Consider the following 27,471-nt stretch of genomic DNA (forward strand, 5'->3'; position numbering starts at 1 on the left):
TTCAGAGCATTTGGTGAAAGAATGAGAGAATGCTATGAAAGAGCTGAGCACTTCCCATATACAGACATTAGGGGGATAAACAAAACAAAAACATATGTGGTCTGAATAGTTATCCTAGGCCTAAGACAAATGCCTCACTCTAGTGGTTCAAAAACAGTCTTTTTATACCCTTTTATGTATCAGGGCTTTCAATGGGCCACAGAGAAGCAGCAGCAGCAGCAGATGCTGTTCTCATGAGGTTTCCGGAATCCACTTGGCCACCGTTCGCCTCAGCAGCCAGGCACTCGGACAGTGTGACAGAACAGTGAGCTTGGTATCGGTACTTCTGTGGTGTTCATTTTGATGTGCACCCAGGCTTGAGGTCCCCAGGCAAGCTGAGAGCGATTTTTCACACTTCCTCCTGTTTCTCAGTCTCCCTCCTAGGAGGGAGGCCATTTGTTAACGATTAGGAAGACAGAGGCTTTGAACTGTTCCTCTCACCCACAGAGAAAGGTGGGCTCTGAGCCCTGGCCACCCCAAGTGTCCAAGGGAACATGAGCTTCCTCTTTTCCACCCTCTGTGAAAAATGTGGCAGGCCTGCAGATGAGGCCAAGGAAACAAACCAAGTTGGCCAATTTGCTGCCAGGGCCTTAAATGCTATAAAGCGAACACAGTGGCTCTCCTGTTGAAGGTGAGAGGTGCAAGATGAGGTTATTTCAACTCTACTGAGGACCCCTGCTCTGTGATGTCTGTTCACTCACTGGTTAATGCTGTTGCTTAACTAGATGCTCTGCCGAGAACATAATTAAGGAATATGAATTTTCTTTTGAGAATTTTCTAATTAGATTAAAAATAAAATTTCAAATAAACTTTTACTTTTTATTATTATACATCATTAAAATTTTAATTTTTGTTTAGTAAAGATTTTTATTAAAACACATTTTATTTTTTAAAAAAATATATCCTCAGTCTCATTAATCATTTAGGCAACAGTGAATAAAATAGATATTTAAGAATTGTTTGGTTAATATCTGGATGATTCAAGTGTGTAAAATGCAAGTCAGGTCATAGCAACTGCTAGGCTATGTTGGCTCTCTCTTATACTTTTTTCTTGGCTCAGACAGCATTCTCCTCTGGTTTATGAGGTGGGGCAATAAAGAGCCGATCTTTTCACCATAGGAATGCCTGTGATTTGGTCGGCTACTCAATTTAACTCAACTAAGTGCTATGTCATCCTGGCATGTCATGCGGGGCACACCCTGTTTAGAAATGGAATGAGGAAGCTGAGGTTTGCTTAACCCAGGCACCAAGGCCACTGCGTCAGATCCTGGGATGCCCTCCAGCTGCCAGGACAGCCCTGCCCTGCTCTGTGCTCCTCATCTGGAAGATTAGGTTGGGGCAACAAGGAGGTGAGAGGCTCAGCTTCTGGGATTCAGCCCAGCTGTGGAGTGGCACGAGAGTAAGACCTTGTATTGTTTTTAAGAATTCCAGAGAGAGAAGCTGGTGCCCTGACTGTGTGCAGGCTGAACCAGTCCATCGGGAACAGTAACATGTCTGTGAAGGATGTGTGTCATCTGCTGCCAAGTAGGAGAAAAATCTCTTTGGAAAGATCTAAATAATGACTTCAGAAAAATCTTAAAAGTAACTAGAATACCTTCAACTACTTAAGTAAGGACAAACTCAAAGACTGAGTGACTTCAGGCCAGCCTCATGGAGTTATTGTTCTCTGAAGAAAAAAAAAAGACTGGATGACAGCAATTGTGTCTTGATTTCCTGATTTGCTCTAGAATAAAATAAATTGCATGCTTGCTTCGAATAGATGTTAGTAATAAATAAATATGATATTAAAAATCGGTATATATCTAAACAGTAGAGAGTGCTATTAAAATGCTGTAAACCCTCAAAATAATTGCCTTCAAGGGAACCCCTGATAGAGAATATAGTCAGATGGTTGCTGGACTTATCATGGTGATCACTTCTTTAAGTATATAAATGTTGAATAACTATGGTGTATGCCTGAAACTAATATAGTATTGTCCGTTAGCAATATTTTAATAAGGAACTTAAAAAAAGGGATCCCTGAACTTAGGCAAACTGCCTCATGAGGAGGTCAGATGCTGTGAACAGACCTCTTTTACAAAGGAACACTACATACAAACTTAACTGCGCTCACTATACACATCACCTAATCTCACCACTACTTAGAGCACAAATTTGACTGACCTTGTGCAAATTATAGCTGCCTCCAGATGTGGTCACAGAAACACTGAGGTGATAACCCTTAGGAGTACAAGAATTCCTGCAATAACCTCTAATTACAGACATCAAACAAACTTAAACCAATTCCTCTCTCTCCTTTGTTGGGATTCCTGGGGCTTAACAGACCCACAAAGCACTTCCTTTCACGAATGTAACCAAGACATTAGTAAATGCACATCTCTTATACTGACAAACAATGTTTATGTGTGTCAATCAAATTATAAAATAAAATACTAACAGTGCTCTAATTGTTAACTGTAATTTTCTCATCAAAGCTACAAAATACAGTTGTAGTCCTAAAGTCACAGCTGGAAGCTGAAAGGTGTCAAGGCCACCTCAGGACTCCCCCCTGGCTTGGTGTAAACTGGTTCCCACGGGCCTGTACTTCTGATATTGGAAGCAGCATGCAGATCCTCAATTACTCACACTTGGTGAGAGATGAGCTTTGACAAAGCAACATACCCACCCTGATCTATTGAATAGAGACAAACTAGTGCCACCACCACCACCGCCACTACCATCACCACCACTATCACATCCTGTCTCTTCTTCTCGAGGTCTGTGAATGAGTAATCAGGTCCCACGGATAGCATCTATAATTGGCTTGAAACCTCCCTCAGAGTTTCTGAAATAGTCAACTCTAGGGCCTTCCAGAATGCTGTGTTTTATTCTTTTCTTTTCTGACTGGAATGACAGCCCTGCCCTGCTCTGTGTTCCTCAGACTCTCTAAATAGAGTGTGCTGACTTTCAAATGTTGACTCATGATTCAGGGAGAGACAGTAGTGAAATCCTGGTTTATGCCACAATTGGTATTGTACTGTGTGAAACAAATGACGTGTAGATGTATTTGGCCTATGCAGTACTTTAAATTTGAATTAATGGTCAATGTTAAAAAAAAAATCAGAGGCTATCCCATAAAAATCAATTTATGGTGTCTCTTGAAAATGTTCAGTAGCACTAGGCCTGCATTCTTGCATGATGCCCATCAGTTGGAATTGATTCCACTCTGCACAGGGCATGCGTTCTCTAGATCATCATGTCTCCTCTGTAAGTCTGTTGCTAAGCACAAGTGACTGGAACTATGTAGCACTTAAAATTCATTTACATTATCTGCTTGGCTTCTGTATAAATTTGAACTTGTGATCTGTACTGTAAGCTATGCAGTGTCCTTTATACACCACTTACCATTTTTCCCGCAGCCCATGACATCTGGCCCGGAAATCTCAGTACAGCCTTGGTGACTTACTCCACAGAACACTGCCTAATTTGACTGCCAAAAGGGGCACAATATTAGGTTTGCTTTGATAGTCTTGTATCTTTTTATTTTCTTCAAACATTCATGAGAAGTCTTTGAGTAGAAGTAGCATACAAGCCATTACTTCTTCATGAAGAATCTAGATTTGGGTATCTAGTAGATTTGGCAAAAACTCCAAATTAATGTCTATGTACCCAGAGAGAATGACCAAATGCGTGCAGATGTGGACTCTGGAGCGTGCGTAGAGACTCCATAATTCTTCCAGATGAAAAAGGTTGCCCTAAGTTTCACAGGTGCTTTAAAGGATCCCTGACAGAATTACTTTGACAAATGCAGTTTCTGAAACACAGTAGGAGAGTAAGGCTAGTCCCTGTAATAAGCAGTAAGTGCACAGGAGCTCAGAGAAGGGAGAGGCTGCTAGGGAAGCGGGACTCACAGAGGTAGCATCTCAGCCAGGCCTTGAGGGGTCAGCAGGATCTGAACATTTGGAAAGCAAAGGGAGGAGTTCTCTGTATCAAAGTAAAGATCTGAAAAAAAAAGCACGGTAGGGGGGAATGTAGGCAGTATACTGAGAACAGTTCAGTTTGCATAGAGTGTAGCTGAGGTTCTCATACTTAAAAATCATCAATAACGTAAAAGTTTATTTTCATTTGAATGTTTACAGTTTGACATGGTATTGAACTTGCAGATGTTCCATCTTTTTTAAATTAAATGTTTTGTGGCAAAATTTATTAATAAAATTATATGTTTCAAGTATACAATTCTATAATACATCCTCTGTATATTGCATTGTGTGCTCACCACCCAAAGTCAAGTCTCCTTTCATCACCATGAATTTGGCCTCCTTTACTTTCTTCGATCTCCCCCTACTCCCTTGCTCTCTCACAACCACCATACTGTTGCCAGACATCTATCTTTTAATGATCATTACAAGTGATTCTGTTGTGGAGGAAACACAGTCCACACTTTGGGAGAAACTTTCTTCATGTGTATAGTGGGTAGATAGAGGTGGCAGGGTCTGATTACAGACTTCAGGCCACGGAACTGGTCATTTTTCTATGGTCAACAAATGGCTACTTTTCCTGGCTGTTTGATATTCGATATTGGGATAAGAGAGAGGGATGCCTGAAAGATGACATCCAAGTTTAGATCAGAGGAAGGATCTAACAGAAGCGGGGATCGTTACAGAAAGAGATTGGGAATGGCCCTTGGTTCAATTTTTACCTGTGGGCAAAAATCTACTTACCTTTGGTTACCTCTAACACCATGTGTAATGGAGAAATCCCCTTGGGCACTGGTCCAGATCCCTCTGGGACTCAGTTTCTCATCTGTGACATGGAGATGAAAATAGTATCTTTCTTGATCTGTTGAGGATCAAATTGGCTTAAGTATCTGAAAGGGCTTTTGAGGAGTGTATATATGTATGAATTTTTTTTTCCTTCAGTAAAAGAGTCGATTATTAAAGTTTCTAGCTTGGCTCAATGGATGCTAGAACACCTATCCATGATTTATATGTGTTTGCAGAGTATGCATGGGTAAGGCTCATCATCAGGCATTAAGAGGAAAAAAAATAAACTGGATACAAAATTATGTTTCCAGAGTAATTACGATTACTGCATTATATGTGAGAAATAACTATATTTCAAGAGTGTTTTTCTCTAGTGGTAAGATTGTTCATAAATTTATATTTTCCTTCATTTTTGAAATTCTCTTCATGGGCATGTATTACTTTTGCAATCAGAAAAAAACAAACATTTTTTTTTTCAGTCCCAGGGTCCTAAAGCCATTCTGAAATCAGTAAAGTTATGGAGTGGTATGCTTTTCAAGAACCCCATTCTCCTTTTATTTGACTTTTCCTGCTTGAGCACAGACCCATTTTCTCAACTGAGTGTATGCATGTGGTTTAGATAGAGTCTTCAGGGAATAGGAAAAGGAAAATATCAAAATGCATTCCTTAAACTTGTGAAAGCTAAGTCAATGTATCTCAATTAAAACCAGGAATCCTTCCAATATTTACACTGGATTTGCTTCCAAACATTTGCCTTTTTAATGAATTGGGAGGGACACAGCAATGAAGCACAATAAACACAGGATGCTAACATCTGGAGGGAAGAAAAGAAAGGAATTTGTAGGGAAAAGCCAATTTTAGTTCCAAAATGGGGTATAATCTTGTTTCTAATTTCTCTAATTTGTTTGTGGGAAATGGAGGTAGTTAAAAAGCAGGGATTCATAAGAAGAGACTTGAGGCATGACTTGTTTTGTACCCTAGCCTTCCAGAGAAACAAGAACTTGTGCCTCCAGGATATTTGACATGCTGCTCACTGTTTGAAGCCAGAGCAAGATCAAACTGTATACGAAGCTATGACTCACTTATGTCAGAGTGGCAGACTTCTATGGCCTAGAAAATAACGAGATTAGGAGAGAAAGGCCTATGTCCTCATTATGTAAGTTACCGGAATTATTAGAATGGCAGACAGAGATAATTTGGGCCTTAAAGTCCAGGTAGTGAGTGTTTCAGAAGATGTCCCAAAGATGGGAATCATAACCATCCAAACTGAATTTCCAATGACCTATTATGTATATTCAGAAAATTTCTTGGGTCAGTTTTATAAGAGACAAAAAAATACCCTCAAGTTTAGTCCTACCTCTTTTTGTTCGGAAGAGTGTAAGAGAGTTAGAGAAACCATGGTTGGATAGCAAAGAGAAGATATAGCACTGCAAGAGGATGCTAACAGTCCATATTCTCTTAATAGATTTTCAGTGTAAACTGCAAAAGTGAATTTTCAAATAATTACCAAGAGAAAAAAATGAATAAAGTAACCTAAAAATGGAAATCTAGTTTCCCATCAGGCTTTTATGCCAACTTCATATTCTTTCGCCTGAATTTATTGCAAGAAAGCAAATGAAAATGCATATGAAATATTTGTATGTTTATTGAAATTAGCCACTAGCTTTCTTCTCAGCTTCACAGGCATGCTTTTACAAGAAACAAAGCATTTATTTTTATTTTAAGAGTCATTTATTTTCCTATTAAAACAGCAACAAGAACTGAACCCTCTAAAATATCTGTCATCTGGAATGTTTGATGATGGAGGTCTTAATATGTTTTTTTTTGTGTGCATGCTTATTTTGCTTTTGTTTTTATTTTTGGAGAAGAAAGATAGGGTGGTTTGATTCAAATTGATAACTATTTGTTTTTCACTTCATTTAGCTGGTATAGAACTAATATAATTATTTCTCTAGCAGCTTTTTAAAAGGATTATCCTATCTATCAATCAGTAGAATAAGATTGTGTTTAAAATAGAAATAAATCTATACCTATAAATTTCTTGCAGGCTTGGCTATCTTTTTTGTTTTGATTTATTAACATTATCAGTTTAAAATACTTAATTTCTACTTATTTCATTTCAGTATCTCTTACTTATCAAACCATTACATTGTTCTCCTTAGGTATAACCTCAGAATTTTCTCAACAAATACTGGTACTCAGGAACACTGAATAAAAATACAATAAAGACAGTTTAATGCCATGATTTTTCTTCTATTAGGTTCATACTGGATGTTTTGGGATTTTATCAGTATATATTCATGGCTGGCTTAACTAATAAAGAATAAACAGGTCTATACTTTAAAAGTTCAATACCATGCCAAACGGTAAACTTGCAAATAAAATTCTTTTGAAATGACCATAGTTTCAGGAAGAATTTAAGAGCTATCTTTCCCTTAGAAAAATTCTGCTAATATTGAATATTTATAATTTCATCCCTTTAACAGAGCTAATTGGTGACAATGTTGAAGAAACACTGCTTCCTCATGAAGTATTGAGCTCTGCAATCAGTACCCAAAAAGATTCAGAAAGCAAAATACAATGTTATTGTTTTTCTTTTCGTTTTTTTTCCTTACGTTAATTAGATTAAAATGTGGGGAATGCGAAGAGGGATTATCTTGAAAAGAGAGACAAAAATTCAACATAAACTTAAAGTCAGATACCAGAAAGTTATTTTTCATTGAATTGTTTTTTTTTTCTTTTTCTTCTTTTTTTTACTAAAATCTACATCAGGTACATATTTTTTTTTACTAAAATCTACATCAGGTACATATTTAGAATGCTATTAAACAAAAAATAGCATTTTTTATAAGTAGGAACACACTTATTTGAAAGTCAACCATTTTCCTGTTTTTTTTTTAAACTTGTCTTTCTCAAAGAAATAATCAAGAGATACTAAAAACTAATGATTATTACAACAAATATTCACCTACTAATTGATAAATTATTCTTGAAATGGCCCAGAGGTTTTTTTTTTCTCCCTTTTGATGTGGCAAGTTTTATCCCTTTTAGATCAATTGTTAGTTCTTTTCAGTGAAGGAAGGGAAGAGAGAAGAAGTGAAAAATTAGGCAAATCTCAATGAAGAGACTTCAAAGACCCAGCAGGGCCCAGAGGGATGACTTTTTAACCTCTCAGAGCTACTCTCTTTTGCTGCCCATCTTCCCCATGGATTTTGTTCCTCTTCTTCCTCCTGAGAGAGTCAAATCAAATATACTCTATGTACTTTTTTTTTAAAGGAATATTTCAGAGTCCACCAGATAGAACTGTTAGTGTTAATGGTTTACATTTTAAATGTCATATTGAATTTCTGCAAAACAGTGATCTCTCTAGTAATGCACTTTTAAGCTAATAAATATTTGCAAAGTTTTAGATAAAACGTGAGCTTCAAATCATTGCTATAGATGTAGCAATATTGGATCTTTATTTCTAGGGGTCGTTGTGTGCCTTTAACTATTTTTGCAAAGGTCTTAAACATGTGCCTTTGAGTTTGAAATCCAAATCTGTTTTCTCACCACCATAGATTTATGGGATATATAATGAGATAATCTTGATTTCACGCTTTGAAAGGAAGTGAGAGACCACACCTTCTCTTTCCTTTGAGGTTTGACTGTTAAATGGAGGAAGACATCAGTGTTTGCTTTCACCTGTTTTTCTGCAGCATCCTGCTGTGACATCACTGTCCTATCTGCAGTGTGAAGGGTAATGAAGGTTGTGAGGCTAGAAAGAACTTTGTCTGAGAACAGATTGCACACAATCCTCCCATATGCATCATTTTTCAATGACATGAAAATATGAATCTATATGATTCATTTGCTTCCTGACCTAACCAATCATCTGGCTCTCTGTATTTAATAGTTACCTGAACTAGTTTCTCTGTTCATTTGTATGACATCATGGATTTCACCTTCCCTTTCCCAAACATTAGCCTGAACATGTTACTGAAACATTAAAATACATTCAAACTCTAGATATTTAGGACCATATGGATAAAATGTCTATTTGAACTCTAATATTATAGTTACATTTTATATTCTCATAGCAAAATATTAAATACTTTGGGATTCAGAAGGTGTTTATCATTGAATGGGGAAATATATATTTTGTTGAGCAACCTAGTCTCACCATAGTTAAAGGGCCTGGGAAAGGAGAACCTTAAAATGAAGCTATAACTGAACCATGTATTTTACTTTCTTGATTTACTCTCTTCCTATTTCCGCATTTGGCTCAGTGAATGATAAACTGTGAAACCTCAAAGATGATCTCTTCCAACACATTGTCTAGAAAAGGGAACTGCAGCCCAGAAAGGTGAAATCCCTTCATTCAAGCTGAATTCAGGTCTGAAACCTTGTTTAGATTAAAGACAGAATTCCAAATAGAGGTCGGTGAACTTAGTGTAGCATCAGCTTTGGGGGTATGGGAAAGGTGGGAAATGGGAAAAAGTTTTCTGAAACAGAGAAAAAGCATTTTTAGAGTCAATTAGACAAATCACCCTTAAGGGGAAACATATTTTGTGATTAAAGCCTTCCAGCATACACTATTTCTCAATTAGTTCAAAGAGCACAGTCACAGATGTGGGCTAAAATATGCTGCCTCCTTCAGAAGTTCTCATATCAATGGTTAAGATCTCTTTGATTTCATAAATGAGTTGCATGTTGTATATGGGTTTTTTTTTTTTCCTTTAAAAATGAGAGACTTATAATCTGAGAAAGTTAAACACAAGTACACCCACTGAAAATACATTGGTAGCCTGGAAGATGTCTCATACCAGAGTATTAAAATGGGCAAAGAAATAAATATGAGTCTAAAATTGTTGGTGTTCCAATTCATAATACCTTTGACCTCAATCCCATCCCAAAATCTAAATAAAATATTCTTCCTTCCCTGAATAGGGTTGCCCTTTAAAAAAAAAAAAATAGGACACCCAGTTAACAAAACAAAATAATCTTTTACTATAAGTATGTTCCATGTAATTTGTGGAACATTCCATTTATTCCTAGTTAATCTGAAATTCAAATTTAACTTGACAGCCTGTATTTTTTTCCAGCAACCCTATCTATGAGAGAATCAGGCCTCATATCTCAGAATTTATAAAGGTATTTATAAAAAAACAAACACATACACACGGAGATTACGCCACACATTTCTTGGCAAACATTCTTACCTGGGGGAATTGCTAACAGAGGACTGGCCACAGTGACCAGCCAGGATGTGGATTCTATCTAAAAATCCTGGAGGTCTGTTCCTTGAGATGATCCATGAGAGAAGGACATCAGAGACGTACTGGAACAACAGTAGAAAAATGTTTTCTTGTCTACCTTTTTGTGAGTTCTTTTGCTGCCAAGTAGCCAGCTGGTACATTTTTTTTTTTTTTTTTTTTTTTTTTGGCCCAAGTCCATTTATAAGACCTACATCAGTCTTGCACTAAATTATTAGGCAGGCTGCATCAGAATTTGTCATAGTACATGTTAGGAATTAATTCCATGTGTTATAAGGCGGGGCGGGGAACGGAGAGGAGATTCATATTCTCATATGACTTGTAGACTCTTGGAATGTTAGGGCTGGAAATTTTATTTTTTATAAAATATGTAATCACTTTAAATCACAGAGGAAATGGATACTTAGGCCCAGGGAGCTTAAATGATTTGTCTGAGAACTCAGAGCAGGAGCCAGGACTGCTACCAGGGGTGCTGATTCGAGGCTTAGGTGACTGTTCCACATCTCAATACAATTAGGTATCAAAATTGGGATTGACCATGTAAGACTGTGAATGAGCTACAATCCACTTGCTTAATATTCCCAACACTAAAGGCCATCTTGTTTTCTCAATTATTTACTACATACCCACGATAAATAATAGGAGTGATGGCTACTAGTGCTGATTCACAGCAGCAGTAAGACCTAGTGGATAGCGTGGGGACTTGGACTCATACAGACCTACTCAATTTCTGGCCTGACTCTTTACTAGCAGTGAGGACTTGGGTTGGTTAGGGAAGTGCCCAACCTCTTGGAGTATCTCTTTCTTAATCTGTAGAATAAAGGTAGTGATGACACCCACCTCAAAGGATTGTAGTGAGAATGACATAAAATATGCAGATAGTGTTCTTACACAGAGCCTGGCACATAAGGATCCCCTGATGAATGTTGGCTGCTGTTCTAAACCATGAACTTAGAGTTAATCCTGTTTTCACTGAGTTCATATTTTAGCAACAACACACATAGGTATTTCTATTTAGAAAGAAATACCTTAAGTATTTATTCTTAGACCAAGGCATAATACTCCATGAAATAAACAGAAGATTTTGGTTAATTATCTGACAAAACCAGAAAAACAACCCCATCCTTATTATTCAGAATTCATGTCAAACTTATTGAGCAGACTCCACCAGTAGCGTGAGGGAGTCAAGCCACATATTATAAATCTTCTCTCCCACTCCTCTGAAACATTCAAATATGGCAGAGTGATTCTATTTGAGCTATTTTAACAACTGCATCCAATTACATCACTGACTCATTTAAAGATGATTAGATGTAGCAAAAGCAAAATTATAAAGTCAGCAGAATTTCTTCTTGGCAGTATCTCACTTCTCATTCTCCAATCTTCACTACCCCACACCCTAAACATTCAGTCCATTTGTGTAATTCTCTGACTCCAAAAGACCCAGCCCTGTCACTCTCATACACTCTGACAGAGCACGGGGGCCAAAAACCCTTTTCTTACACTATCCTTCTGCATGTTCATTAAATGTCTCATTTCCTTCATTGACAGGCATTTTGAGGAAAGAAAATTGATTTAAGTTAATTCAAAATGTATCTGATTGATCCAGTTAATTCAGCCAGTTTTTTTTTTTCTTTATACTTTTTGAACAAGAAGCTTTTAGCACAAAATACAGTGGATTTTTCTGAGCCAAGGTCTTTTTTGAGGTAAGAATGTCTAAGTGAGAGAAATTTAAGCCATGTGACCTAAGGAGTGTAACCCAAATTTCTCCAAGTTCTCTAGGCTTCAGGGATCACTCATCTATTTAATGCATTCTGACGCAGAATGTGCCCTGTCCTGTTCAGCCATGAAATGTCAGCTTTCTCTCCCTTGTATTTTTGCAACCCCTAAGGAATGGCGACATGTTAGACAAATCCATCCTGTAGTGATTTGCCAGCTTTCGCTCTGATCTGCTTCTCTAAATGTCTTTGCTGGATACCTCTTTCTATGTCACAGCCCTGCTCCAGCTTGCTGCCATTCTGCCTAATACAGCTAGGTGCTAAATATTGACTCTGTATCTTCCTTGATTTTTTCAAAGCACAAAAAATACCAGGTTACAGTATTTACATTTTTATCATAGCTTGGGACTGTCAGAAGTGAATTTTAATGCAAAAGAAAAAAACAGAATTCAGAATTCAAAATCATTTCTCATAAAATTCAATTTCATACTCTTTCTAAAAAGATTTCCATCTCTTTTAAGACTTTTCACTCCATTCTATCCCCTATCTTCAGAATGCCATCGTGTTCCAGGACTTAGGTTATCCACTGATTCTATAGGAATTCCAGAACACATCAGTGAGGTGTCTCCAAAATTCTTCCCCAAGTTAGTGCTAGACCCAATGGAATGAGATGGGCTATGGGTTCAAAGGACATGAGTCAACCAGGAGAGAAACTGACTTGTGTTAGCCGAATTCTTCTCCAGGGATATCCTAAGAAGAAATTGCTTTTCTCAGAGTGATATTTGGCTCAGGGATCTTCCACGATCCATTTTTCTGGAAAAAAAAAAAAATCCTTTCTCATGAATTAGCAAAAGTAGAAGTGGGGAGACAAATTACTGGAGTAGTCCAGGTGATTGATGATTGTGGTAAGAAGAGTAGAGATAGAGAGACGTGAAAAGGCTCAAGATAAATTATGGAGAAAAAATAGTGAGGACTTGAAGAAGGTTTAGGTATGACAAAGAAGGAATAATGACTCCCAGAGGGTCACAAAGGAAACTTCTGGCATCTTGAAAGTGATCACAAGTGTATTTATAAATAGACGTTTCTTAAGCTGTGTACTCCAGATGCCTACATTTCATGTTCTTTTATGCTCTGCACACTATACCTGAACAAAAATACTAAAATGAGGTTTCTGGCTTGGCATCTATGTGGATATCAGTATCCTTTTTTCAGCTGTGGAGGCCCAGAATAAGAATAAATTTCAGTGGGGGTTGGAGGAGGAATTAAGAGACCTATTTTGGTTTGTGAGCGCTCTGACATCACTGGGCATCAGCCAAGTGGGCCTGTCACGTGGGCAGCTGGACTTGCTTAGAGGAGAGAACTGGGATAAATATTATAGACCTTTCTCATTTTCAGAATTTTACTGCTATAGTCTGAGGAAAATCAGATAGGAAATAATATGCATACCTTCTGAAAAAACAAATTGTAGGAAGTTAAATATGTTTATAAAATATTAAGAACTGTTCCTGGTTTCCATTGAAATTCCACAAGCCTGATGGTAACCAGAAGCTCTATAGGGCCTTTTGCTTTATGTCACATATCTGAAGTTCTGGCAGCAGAGAGAATATACGTAAAGATCATTTTCAAGAATCATGATTGGTCTAGATTTTTTTATTGTTCCAAACCTTTCATAAAACCACAAAACCACTGCTTGTGTATATAATTTTGAAGTGATTAGATACCACACTGACCAAACATCATGTCATCTATATCTTCCAAAATTTTGGAAAAAATAATCAGGAAGAAACATTCAAGTTAAGCATTTTAAGACCTGAAGGATATGGTAAATTACTATGTTGATGTTGTTAATTTAATACATGCTACTTATCAATCACTGACAATATATCTGCATGTATGTCTCCCAAATTCACACTTTCTTTTTTTCTAGACCTAGAGTTGTACCATGGGGAATTGCAATTATCCAAATAATTAAAAAAATTTAATTATTATATAAATGAATTAAATAACCAGGTATTTCCGTGAAATTATTAAAATCATTATTTAGTGTTTTGATTATATATCACTCTGCATCACTGATACTGTCAAGATGCGTGAATCTCAGATGATATATTAGAAACAAAAATAAAAGTAGATATGTACTTTTATGTTTACTCTCAAACACACAAACACAAAAACTTTTACTACTGACAAGCAAATGCAATCATTATGGGATGATGTTTACTATAAAGAGTAGTTAAGAAATATAAACCCGGCTAGGAATCTACTCAATGAAATATGTTTAGAAACAGATTTGCCACCCACTCAACAGAGTACACTTCATATCAGCAGGTTATTATAATTATTTCAGAATGGATTAACAGCAATCTGTGTGAGAGTCAAACACAACAGTCACACTTCCTCCAACCTAATCATGGTGGGAGTCACACAGTGATCGCTGTGGAGCTAGGAGAATAAATTTCTGGCCCATCACTGTCCAGTTTACAAAAATACAAAAATACTTTTGAGACTCCTACATGCCAATAAATTATACAAATTATCTGTCAAAAACAAGTTTGATTTAGTCGGCAGGGGTGCTAGGCAAGAAACCATAGGGCACGACTGAAAATCACTGATAGAAAATACAGAATGATTGGAGAGCACAAATTCAGCAGGAAGAGACACAAGGGCCACAAGGACCCACAGAGACAACAAGATTGTTATTTCTTTATGGACACTCATGTGTGTGCACACTTTAAAAAGCCAGTCATATTCTTTTAGAGAACAAAAGCAAAATAATATACTCAGTGTTCAGAGCGAAGGAGAGCTTGCAATGCTAAAGTGATGAGAGCATTAAAGAGGTAATTAATATTTATATTCTATAACTATTGAAGTTCTAAGAGATAGAGCTAAACTAAAGACAACCCCAAAAATCAAGATTCAGCATATTTGTGGGAGAAAGATGGACAAACTAACATTTAATGACCACACAGAAAGTCAGTGTAGTACAGGAAGAGCTGAGCATGGAGCTGGAAGCCAGACTGGTAGGGGTTGAATCTAGGCTCAATCTCTATGTAACTGTGAGCAAACTAAAGCACCTTTCTATGCCTTAATTTCCTGGTCTGTAAAATAAAAATAATGGGACCTTTCTTGTGAGGTCCTTTTGAGATTAAATGTTAATTCTTGTAAAGCACTTAGAACATGTTTGTTAAATAAGCAGGCAGTAAATGTTAGATATTATTATTTGGAGACATTAATACAATTAGTTCAATAACAACTTTTCTTCTATTATGCTCATGGATTTATTTCTTCTTTTACAGGAAGTTTAAAAGAAGCAATTTATAAAAATTTGCCCATATAGTCACTTTCAATTTCTACTGAAAAGCAAGGGTGAAGGGATCATCTAGACAGTCTTACTCTTTTTCTCTGTTGATTGAACTTGAAGGACATCTGTGGCTGTGTCTTTGCTATCTCCATTCGGAACTAAGATTCTAGAGCTACAAATATTTAGTACACGAGTAGTTTGACAAAGAATGTGCTAGGCTACGTGTGGGGGTACAAAGTGTAATAAAACCAGGTCCTTGTCCTCAGGGCCTTAGAATGAATCGTGTGTCAATCTTTTGAGACTTAAGGGGAGTAGATGGAAGAGAAGAAGTAGGGTAAGTGCTGCACTATCAGACACATAGTACATACTCAATAAACAAGATTGCTTTCCAGGCTCATTTACACAATATTTAAAATCTCTCTAGGACACTCTTCGAATTCTCCCACACTTCACAATTGGAACATAGAAAAAAATAAACCAAAAATTTTCAGTATGCATTCTAATTTTCAAGCCTCAATTACTTACTGTTTTTATGAATTGCAAAAAGAAAAAAAAAAAAAGGTATTTTCCAATGCATTAAGGACTTTCTTTGGTGGCTCCCCAAATGGAGAGGAAATGAGATGCATCTCTGACCTAGTACGCCATTTTATGGTTATTTTTTGGCTTATATAAGTGTGTTCCCCATAAAATAATTGACTGTCTAACTATAACTAACTCATGTCACAATGTTTCCTCCACTAGCTTTAAAAATTTAAACGATGTCAAATAAATTTTGTGATTAAAGAATTTTACTAATATATATAATGAATCTAGTTCATAATAGAAAACAATAATTTTCAGTCCTGGGAAACTCACTTCTACAAGGCAGACAACAAATTGCCATAGTTCATAATAGAAAACAATAATTTTCAGTCCTGGAAAACTCACTTCTATAAGGCAGACAACAAATTTTAGAAATATAAGTAGAAATCAAATTGTAAAATGTGTCTTTTCTGTCTCAATCTGGAACTAGTGTCTCGTATTATCAGAATATTAAAAACTTTCTGTTCATGATCATTTGTCCATTTCAGTATATTGTAGATATTTGCTACTCTGTAATCAAAATCAAAATTACATACTTAGAATTTTCTCAACAAAGAACATTACAAAACACAATTCAAATGAGAAGTCAATGAATACTAATTACTAGGAATAAAGTTTTTTAATTCTAACATTGTATATCTTTAGTATTTTAAATTATAAAAAGTGATGACTGTTAGACTAAATGAATATTAAATTCTGTAAAATTCTCAAAAAGGGTTAATTTATTTTTGAAATAGAGCTTGGTCACCCATAGTAAAACTCTCATTATTTATTTTCTATTACTTAATGTCTAACATCATAGTCCATTCATATTTTTTGATGCTCTGTAACTTGTTCACTTATTCATTAATGTAATAGACATTTATTGAGTGTCTACCCTGTGCCTTGTGCTGTAGCAGGACCAGTGTTGCAGAGAAGAATGAAACAGATAAAAATCTCTGTCACTCTGGAGCTGGTATCACATAAACACTGCTCTAAGAAGGTAGATAAAGGTCAAGGGTGTCAAATGGTCAAAATATATGGTGATAGAAGGAAATTTAACTTTAGGTGGTAAAGAAACAATGCAGTATATAGATCATGTATTATAGAATTGTATACTTGAAATCTATTTAATTGTATTAACCAATATCACCCCAATAAATTTGAATGAATGAATGAATGAATGAATAAATGAATACATACATACATACATACATACATAAATACATAGATTCCATGGAAAACACAAAGACTTCTTTGCACTTAAGGCTGGTAAAGAATAGTAAAGGTAAAAGCGTTGTATTAGGACATGAACTAAACATTTTATATGTGTTGCCTTATTTAATCTCCTCAAAATATGATGAGTTATGCCATAATTATTTTCATTAACATATTTCACTAATATGCCATAACTATTTTCACTGATTTTCAATACAGATTTGGGGCCCAAATTTGTGTTCTTAAACACTATGACCAATAAATTTTCATTGATGCAAGAAGTTGTTGTAGCACAATAAATTGCTAGAAAATGAAGGAGGCCATCTAGATTTAGAGCTGATGAAATACTGAAAAAAGAGTAAGTGTTCAGAAGTTCTCCATAGAAAGTTTAGTCATAAGGTTGTAGACTAAGCATTTGCATAAAGAATTAAAGGTGGTGCAATTGTACAAATATATGTGATTGTAATGCCTCATACATGTAAAAGTTGGGTGGCCCATAGAGAAAACATTGTTCAAGGGGACAAGAAGAGGATGCAACATTCCTAAGCTCTGTTTCACCTTGTTTTCACCATTCCATTGCATTATTTCTTGGCCTAATTTTGAATCATTTAAAGATCATCTAATTAGAGAATTGTTTTCTCAGTCTTTTTTCCAGGCACTTCCCATCATAAATATGCAGCTGACCCACTATCCCCTATCTAAGGAAAGAAGTATGAAAAAAGTCTCATTCTTTTCAAGTCTTGGAGAAGAATGTCAAACAAGGAGGTCAATATTACAAAGGGCACAGGACAGTTGTGGAACAAGCGGCTTGTGCTTCATGAGTCAGTAATTGCTGGATTCCATCTCAGGGACTGCATTCTTTAAGATGTCTGAATATTCGAATCATGATGGACTGTACTTAGTACAGAACACTTCTATTTTTGTGTATTTTAAACACCTTTAAGACGTTTCCTGATAAAGTCAACTAAATTTCTGGATAATTTGTAAACAAAACAAAACAAAAACCTTCTGAGCCATCGTGAAAGTAGGATGTTATGGGCATAAAAAAAAAAACAAAGAGAAATCCAAGAATCTTGGGAGCTGTGCAATCACCAAAGGTTGGCTTTTACTCTAAGGGCTGAAAGTGGGAAAATTTGAGCTTCCAGTCTGATGGCTGCATAGAGCCCAAAGGTCAAGAGATAAGACTTAGGGTTGAGAATTTTTCTCCAGTCTCCCAGACTATTGCTGTGGACATCGAGAGATTTTCTCGTGTGCTGCTCTCACTGCTCACTTCCCCTAAACAAAGAGTTGCAATTATAGCTAAGAGGAGAGTGTGGAGAAGAGCAGATATGGGTCTGGGACTTGCTTTTCCCTTCCTTCCATCTGGATGGTGAAGTATTCACCTAGAGCTGCCTTCTTCTTACCCTCCCTAGAATCCCACAGGAGTGAATCAAGCTTTCTGACAAATGTATTGCTAAGTCACAGAGCACATGCCTGGCCCTAACAGTGAGCACAATGGACTGTAGAAGTCAAGGACACAGAATCGTGCATCAAGATCTGCTCTCATTCTCCTAAAATCCCAGGGACAAGCCTGGGTGCCAGTTCTTCATAGATTGGAACAAGGGTGGCCACCTGAAAGGTATGCTGGTGGTTAAGTTTATTTGCATGCCTGGCAGTGTTTACATCATGGTCTATATATCCCAGACCCTCACCATCAGATTCCTGGTAGGGTTACTTTATAGGACTTCTGTAATTGGCTATAGTCCTCATTGTAAATCTTTGGCCTTTCTCTAGATAACAACAGATGGTGTGGTGAGGAGAACCAGAGACCACCAATAGCTTTAATTGCTACCACTTATTTGGGGCTGACACTGCTAGGTCCTGAACACATGTGATAGGTACCATCATCCCCATTTTATCAATGTTAAAACTGAGGCTCAGAGAGGTCTAGGGACCCATCAAAGTTGCTCAGCTAATAGGCGAGTAAATCAGGATTTAGACCCTGCTCTGACACCACAGCCTGTTTCAGAGCCTCTGCCGGCCTGGCTGCCCCCACTTTCAGTTGCTCGGCTAGACTGGCAGTACTGCCTCTTGGAAATGGGGAGTAGTGGCTGCTCTTAGTGTCAGTTTCTCCAATAAACCATGTCACGATCCACTTAGGGCAGGGCAATGGTCTAAGAGTATCAATCTAGGACTTATATTCTTGCAGGTTTATAGCATTTAGAACACTTCAGAGAAATGAGACCCTTAAAATTCCATTTGATTATTTGTTTAGCAGCTGAGCTATCTTCCCAGTTACAATGATCACAGGAAAATTTTTTTCCCTCTACTTGAATAAGCACACCATATGGTGAGGTGGGTAACGCCTAAGGCTTCAGACTCTCCCAGGCAGAGATTTCTTGACTCACAGACTGTAACTGAATGTCCTTGGGGTCTTATAAATAAATCATTTTTTTTTATTGTGTTAATATTCAACTGCTATTGAGCAGGTCAATTTTTTTTTTTTTGCCATGACATATATCTCTGGAAACCCGCTCATTTTCACCAATTGCCTTTTCTCAAAAAATATGAAACTGGCTTGAATAAAATATACTGAATTATGTTTGGAGAGAGTGTTGAGAAAGCCAAACCGATGAGCCCCCCAAATCTGCTTGTCACCTGCTGTGGATTTCTAAATCATGCCATGAAGAATAAAGCACTGCCAGGAGTGTCTCAGATCAAATGTCAAAAGTGTCTGATTTAATTGTTAGCGTAAGGATTTAAGATGCTGTTTTTCCCTGGTGCTAACACCTCTCATTGATTCTGGAGCATTTCTATTTGTTATTTATCAGAAACGGCCTCGGTATTTACAGCCCTATCACTCTAGAAGGGAAGCATTTGCAATTTGCACTTTCAATTTTGACTCCTAGACTCCTTCTTCTTTAAACATCCCTCAAATGGTATCAGACTGTAATTCAATGAATGCTTTGTAAGCAGTTGCACACAGCAGTTCTCATCCCCATAGGCAAACATTACAGAAGGACCCTCATAATTCTTCGCTAATTGAAATCTAAAATGATGAACCTTAGTTAGGCCTAACCTCACCAACGTCAGAACCTGTGGGTGCATTTGTGTGTGTGTTCATGCATGCATGCCAGCATGCTGCAACTGGAGGCATATCTTATGGAAGATTGTATTGTTTAAAATCAGGCACATCGATACTTATTTATATCCCATTCCACATGATTTTCTTATGATGAAATGTTAGTATTCCTCCATCAGGATGTAGGCTCATCATTTCCTCCTCTTGAACTTGAGGAGATCTTTGTAAACTCTTTGACCAATAAAATGTGGTAGAAATGGTGCTGTATGTCTTCCGAAGTTGAGTCATAAAGAGCAATCCATATCCTGCATCTCTCTCTGCTTTTCTCCCTCTCTTTCCGTCTTAATGCTGCCCTTGGAACTCAGCCACCATGTTATCAGGAAGCCCGGGCCATGTGGAGAGGACACAAGTGCATGGATACTCTGGACAACAGCCCTGGCTAACACTCAGCAGTACCTAACTTCAACCTCCATGGGACCCTGAGCCAGAATCAACCAACCAAGCCACAACCTAACCCACAGAAACTGTGAGTTAATGAATGATTATCATTATGTAAAGCCACTTCATTTTGAAGAGATTTGTTATGATGCAATAGGCAACTAAAAGATACCATTTCTCATTTTCCCTGATTTGGAAATCAATCAGTATAGAAAATATTTTTTTCCTATTTTGATATTATAAACACTCGAGTGATAATTCTGAATGGGATTTTTGTTATCAATAAACTTGTTAAAAATAATAATTAACAACTCCATGAATGAACTGTAATATAAAATGTGGACTTTGTATGATAATGACGTATCAGTGTAGGTTCATCACTTGTAACAAATGTACCACTCTGGTGGGATGTTGATAGTCAGGGAGACTATGCATGCGTAGGGGCAGGGTCTATGTGGAAAATCTCTGCATCTTTCCTCAGTTTTGCTTTGAACCTTAAACTGCTCTAAAACAAATAAAGTCTTCATAACATATAAATACTAAATTAATGATAATTATAATTTTAAAAGTTAACATTTACTGAGGACTTGCTATGCATCCTCTAAATAACGCTGTAAGGTGGCACTGCTAACTATGAGGCTACACTAACATGAAAAGTTTATAGAACACCCGGAATACTTAGTGGCTCTCCAGGTTCTGGGATGAGAAAACTAGGCCTAAAGGTTGAGTGACATTGGGATATAGGGAGGCCTGGCTATTTGGTAAGCAAGGACAAACAAATCATTCATTCATTCATTTATTCATTCATTCATTTGATAAGTGTTTGCAGAGCCACCTACACATGCTAAGCCTTATTCCAGGTGCTGGGGATAGAGCAGTGAACAAAGTGCAAAAACCCTGTCCTCATAGTGTTGACCTTCCAGTAGACTAGACCATGTCTCTTCCAGTTTCGCAGGGTGACCACTGCAGATCCCACTGTGCACCCCAAGCTGCTCCCTCCTGTTTCACCAAGTCATCTCAGACATTAAAAAAGAGCCAATTATAGAACATACTTAGGGTCACGCGCTCATTCTCTACTCATCCCTAACTGTAAGTAAGAATAGCAAAATGAATGGAATGCAAAGCTAGAGGGAAAAGAAGAAAATTTCAATACCAAGTCAACCACAGCTCAATTTAAAAAAGAGAGAGAGAGAGAGAGAGAGAGAGAGAGAGAGAGAGAAAGAAATGGAGACTTTGGTAATAATCTCTGATGGGAAGAAGGAAGAAGTCAATTTTGGAGCTTGGGAAACTCTGAGTATGGGAAACAGCACATTTGAGTAGGAACTTAGTTCAGTCATGCCTGAGGACACCAGAGGCCAATAGGGGCTAAGTTAGAAGAGGAGATGGGAAGAATCCAAAGAAATATTTTGCTTATTTGGAAATTATGCTCAGAGTCAGTGCTGATGGAGATTAGGAGCTACAGAAGTCACAACTATTTTCAAGTTACCCCAAAGCTCATATAAAATAGCTGGTTCATATTAAAAATCGTGTTCTGTTTCTATTCCATTGGGTTCTGAAGATTTAGAGGAGAGAGGGTGAAGGTACTAAACCTAACTTCCCTCTGAGAAGAGTCATTTAACTGCTCACCTTAGGCAAATTATAGATTTTGCAGACTGCTAGGAAGTTGTAATTGGAGACTGACTTCTCTAGCTAAAGAGGAGGTTTGTGTAAAGCCCTTCCCCAGGCCTGAAGCTGGGTAGAGAGCCTGACTAAATAACTGTTGGTGTTTCATGACACAGAAACCCAAGCCAGCAAGGCAGTGTATAAGGAAAAACCAGAAGTGCTGCCAGGGCCCCAAAGAGTTCCTAACGAGCCTGCAATGCGAGTACATGGCTGAGGGTTGGCTAGCTGCAAAGCAGTCGTGAGACTCCGTGGATTTCTCTGCTCTCTTGTGAAAAACAGTGATCTTCCCTTCATGTAATCATCTGGTTAAAAATCTTACTTCGGTAACCTCTGAAGTTCTATTAACATCTCAAAAATTGTTGTCAGTCTTTCATAACAACAATGGCTGAGGAAGTAAAGTCTAGGAATCTTGATATCTTCTTCTATGATTTCTTTACCAAAGGTTTCATAAGATAAACCTGCTCTCTGCAGTTTCCTCAAACCTCTTCAAGTGGCAAAGGTAAAAGTGTCATGTAAATAAAAATGTCCCAAACTAAAACTGGTTTAATGAAGAAAAATCATACAGAAAGTGACTTGTATCTTAAACACATACATCTAAACTCTGGACACAAAATAATGTGTCCAGAGTTTAGAATTAAGAATCTTAAAGTGAATTTAATATCATATATAGAATAAGTTTTAAATTTAAAAATGAAAGAAAAATATCCTTCCTCTCTCTTAGTATCTATTTCAGGCTTTTTTTTTTCCCCCAAATTAATTGGGAAACAGGGAAAAGTAAGGAAATAAACAGTGCTTCATCCAAGGCAACCAAACACTCTGGATCCAGCCCTCCACCTGGGTGAGAGAAACTGTTCTCATTTCTCACCTCTCCTCTGATGAAAGAATATTAAGCTATCTTTGAATGGAAGCAGATTCTTTACCAACAGAGAGACATATAACTTTAAAGAAAAAAAATGAAGGTACTCCTTGGAAGGTGCTTGGTTACATGATTAGGAAATTTTTTTGAGATGAAACCTAATGGAAAAACTTAAAATCTCTGTACGAAAACACAACCTCAAAAGAGCAAGGAAAAACATCTTTGCCATATTTATGAACAATAAAAGACTATGTTTTTCTATCTACAAATAGCTTATTTAAATCAACCCAATAGAGACATGACATACTACGCAGTAGGAAAAGTAGAAAAAGAATGTAAAGAAGAGATTTATAGAATTAACCAGTTAGCGTACGAAAGATGTTTGGCTCATTTATTAATTTAGATGTCAATTGAACATTAACAAGATACCATGTTTACTTTTCAGAAAGACAGAAAATTAAAAGTTTGAGTTTATCTTGTACTATCAAAGATCTTGGAAATATAAGTTTTTGCACATTTTAAGTGAGATAATAATTTCATATAATTTTACTATAAGAAATTTTGCAAATATCTATCAAAATGTAAAATACATATACTTTTTGAGCCAATAATCTTACTGCGCACACCCAAATAAGTTTACTGCGAAGAACTTCCCAGGATATACATGAAAATTTTATATAATTGTGTGTGTGTGTGTGTGTGTGTGTGTGTGACTGTGTCTTCACACATATGGGTGTTCATTGTAGTATTCTTTGTAAAAAAATAAAACTGGATACAATCAGAGTCAGCCAATAGGAATTAAAGAAATTATAGGACAAAAACATAATAAAACAGTATAAAGTCATTAAAGAGAATGAGTTAAGTAAAAATGACTCATAATGTAAGTGAATAAAGCAAAGTGTACATAGTATATTTAATATGATCTTTTTGCTATAAGATAAAGACAGAAATATATAAGAAAAGGAGAGAGAGATGCCAGTATACGCAATGCCCTCTCCACTGTAAGAGATATAAGAAACCGTAAATCAGTTACAGTCTGGAGAAAGCCTGAGAGTTGGGGTCATGGCAAAGCAAAATAATTTTATTTTCATTTTATTCCTTTTTGTACCTTTTTATATTTTGTAACCTAATACATTATTAATTTCATTTTATAAAAATACCAACTGTGTTATCTGAGCCAGGAAGTTATAGTCCAACTCTTATTTTCTTCTTTGTACTTCTCTGCATTAAAAAAAACCCATACTATTAGCTATTAAATTAAAATATGTGTATCTTCCTCTCTTTTTCTTACATGTTGAGGATCAAAGTTATATTTCCCTACCAATAGCTAGAATAAACCATATGGTAACGAATTGAAATTGTAGATAGCAGGAACTCCTGTTATCTATATTAGCTTAATACAGATACAGTTAGTTACATATAGAAATATTTATAAATAATACCCTGTGGCAAAAATCTGTATTTTTAAAAGATCATCATCTCTTACATCACAGCATAAAAACTATTGACTTAAAATAGATTACAGACCTAAATGTAAAACCTGACTGTGAAATGTTTTTAAAAATCTCATAAGAATAAAGTCTCTATACTCTTGAGAAAGGCAAAAATTTTTAGACAGCAGACAAAAAGTACAAATCATACATTGTAAGATATTATCTGTTAGCCTATGTCTCAAGTAGCAATGTCTGAAATTTGTTCAATGCCCTCTTCCCTTCCCACCCCCTCTCCATTTGAGACCTTTGAGTTTCAACAGGGTGCTCCCACAGCCATCAGTGGAACCCACAGTGAGAACTCTGTCTCTAAAGGTAGAACACAGGCACTGTGGCTGGGGAAGGGGAAGGCTGGGTTTGGTTCCTGCAACTAGAGATGCTCTTCTTTCCCAAAATAAGATCCCTCTTGCTAAATCATAAACTAACGCAGACCAAGGCTTTTAAGAAAAGAAAAATCTTATGTAGACGAGTTTTTATATTCAATAACTTTCGTTTTTATGGCACTAAAAATAGGAATTCAAAGAACACAAAATCAGAGCATCCCTTTAAAAAATGGTTCTTTTGTGGACAACTTCTGAATTCTCCCTCTGTTGTCTGGATTGTGGGGTTCACTGGAGGACTCAGGTGCAAAGATAGGGCATTTATGCTCTATGTGACCTCTGCAGAACCCTGACCTGTTTCTCTTAACTATTTGCCTGTCTTTAAAAGCAAACTAATAGAATCAAAGAATGATTTTTTTTTGAAGCAGGTGTGTTATTTTGAGTGGGCAGATCTTTAACTGCTCTCCTTTGGGAAATGTTAACATCATAAGCAATCAAAAATTGTATAGTATCTGTAGTAATTGTTTCACAAACTAATCATTTTGCCCCTTCCTTCCTCTTTCCTTCCCTCGCTGCAGACCAAAGTGGTTTGAATGTGTCCTCCAAAAAGATACGTTGAAATTCTTACCCTCAATATCTGGGAATGTGATCTTATTTGGAAATAGGGTCTTTGCAGATGCAATTACTTACTTAAGGATCTCAAGAAGAAAGCATCTTGGATTTAGAGTGAGCCCTAAATTCAATGTCTGGTATCTTTATAAGAGGAGGGAAAACACAGAGACACAAAGAAGGAGCCACATGAAAGAGAGAGGCAGAGATTAGAGTGATATAGCTATAAACCAAGGATTGCTGGAACACAAGCAGCAGCTAGAAAGAAGCAAAAAAAGAGTCTCCTCTAGAGTCTTCAGAGAGAGCATTGCCCAATGACACTTTGGTTTTGGACTTGCCACCTCCAGAACTGTGAAAAAATAAATTCCTATTGTTTTCAGTCCCCCAGTCTCTGGTAATTTCTTACGGCATCCCTAGGAAACTAATACACTGGCCAGTCTTATAAAAACACCTGGATTACCAACAATATTTCATTTAGACCACGTCCCAAAGCTATGTCAGAGAAACAAGTCATTGAAATTAGAGTCAGGAATTTTTCTTAGTCTAGCTTAAGGTAAAAGCAGAAGTCGACGTGATAGCACATAGAGAAAAAACAAAGGCTTTTTTTTTTTTTAAATGAATTAGTATGAATTACCAATTAGTAGAATTATTTTTGAAAACAGTCTGGTATTATCTTGTAAAGCTGAAGATGTGCACAGCCTTTGACTGAGCGTGACCACTGCAAAGGAATGAAACTATTGCACGTGAGGACAAGTGCAGAAACTTTTTTAAAACGTTGTTGTTACTAATAGGCATAAACTGGAAAAAATCCAAATGTCCATCAGCAGGATAATGACATATTAAATATGTAGTATACTTACAAAAGAATGTTATTCTACAGTTCGTAGTCATAAACCACAGCTACATGAAACAAAATGAATGACTTTCACACATAACGTCAAACCAAAAAAAGCAAGACAAGAAGAATGTATACATAATATGATTCTATTTACAGAAAATCCTTAAAATAGTCCTCAAAACTAAATAAGATGCCAATAAATCCATAAAAACCTAAATTATATGATTCGGAGATGCATCCTTGGGTAGTAGGACTATAGAGCAGAGCAAGAAAGTGATTACTATAAAGTTTAGGGTGGTGGTAGGAAAGTAAGTGCTTATGATTGAGAAGAAATAGACAGGTAGGGGGCTCTAAACACAGTGGTGACATTCTTTTTATTAAGCTGCATGGTGTTTTTACAGATGTTTATATTTTTATTTCTATATCTTTATTCATTATACTCTCTTTCTTACATAGAAAATATTTTAAATATTTTTAAAACTAATTTTTTAAAAAAGGTAAAAGATAAAATAAGGAAAGAAAATAATTTATAGAAGCTTTAAAAGCGTAAAATATTCTAATTCACCTTGAAGAAATTTGTGTGTTTTAATATTGTTTTTTCACATTATTTTTCCTGCTCTGGTTTTCTGCCTGTCAGATAAACTCTTAGTCAAGGGATTTCTACTGAAATCCAAGACTCTGGAAAAGGAGGGGAATATGATTAAAAAAAGCAACTCAACAACTCTTAATTGTTGCCTCGAGGTCAGTCTACTGGGAGAATGTGGTATTTAGCTTTACCGCAGACTAGTTTTCCCAAGACTGTTAAGTGGTGGCTGATATTGGCTGGAGACGCATAGGTGTAAGAGACCAGCTAACATGTAGCACTTTACCATTTTCAAGAGCTTTTCAAAGCCCTCAGCTAAGCCTTGTCTAAGCCCAGTGAGAAGAACTTACTGCTATTTTATTTGTCAGATTGTTAAACTACAGAGAAGTTAAGGGATTTGTTCAAAGTCACAAAAATGACAGAGCCAGAATTGGAAACTAGGTTTTTTTCAATCGAATTCAATGACTTTTAATGGAATTCTGTGGCAAATGTACTGACATCAACACACAGGTGACAGAAGACTTGGTAGCATTAAACTGGCTTGACACAAACATCTCCAAATCACACTGTCAAGTCATGGACCGTGAGTCAACAGGATTGGAGGGGGTGTGCCGAAGACAGACACGATTTTAGCTAATCACAGTACATCTGAGGACATTTGCCTTTTATAAGTCTTCTACCCCTGACAAAATTAATATTGCTTGTGATGATTTGTACTGTTTAGCAAAGTCCTCTGATTATCTTCCATGTGGTTGATATTCCATCCCCCCAAATACTTAA

The 27,471-nt window shown here is 36.6% G+C and overlaps 1 long non-coding RNA gene across 1 annotated transcript; it reads left to right on the forward strand.

The window, feature by feature from the left end:
• The first annotated feature begins 948 nt into the window (after window positions 1–948).
• On the forward strand, window positions 949–27,471 carry LOC120596945 (uncharacterized). Its single transcript, XR_005651273.1, has 5 exons — window positions 949–1,438; window positions 17,478–18,452; window positions 20,261–20,421; window positions 21,281–21,422; window positions 27,202–27,471. It is a non-coding gene; the product is annotated as an uncharacterized LOC120596945 (long non-coding RNA).

The sequence above is a fragment of the Pteropus medius genome, unplaced genomic scaffold, assembly GCF_902729225.1.
Source record: "Pteropus medius unplaced genomic scaffold, Ma_sr-lr_union100, whole genome shotgun sequence".
NCBI lineage: Eukaryota > Metazoa > Chordata > Mammalia > Chiroptera > Pteropodidae > Pteropus > Pteropus medius.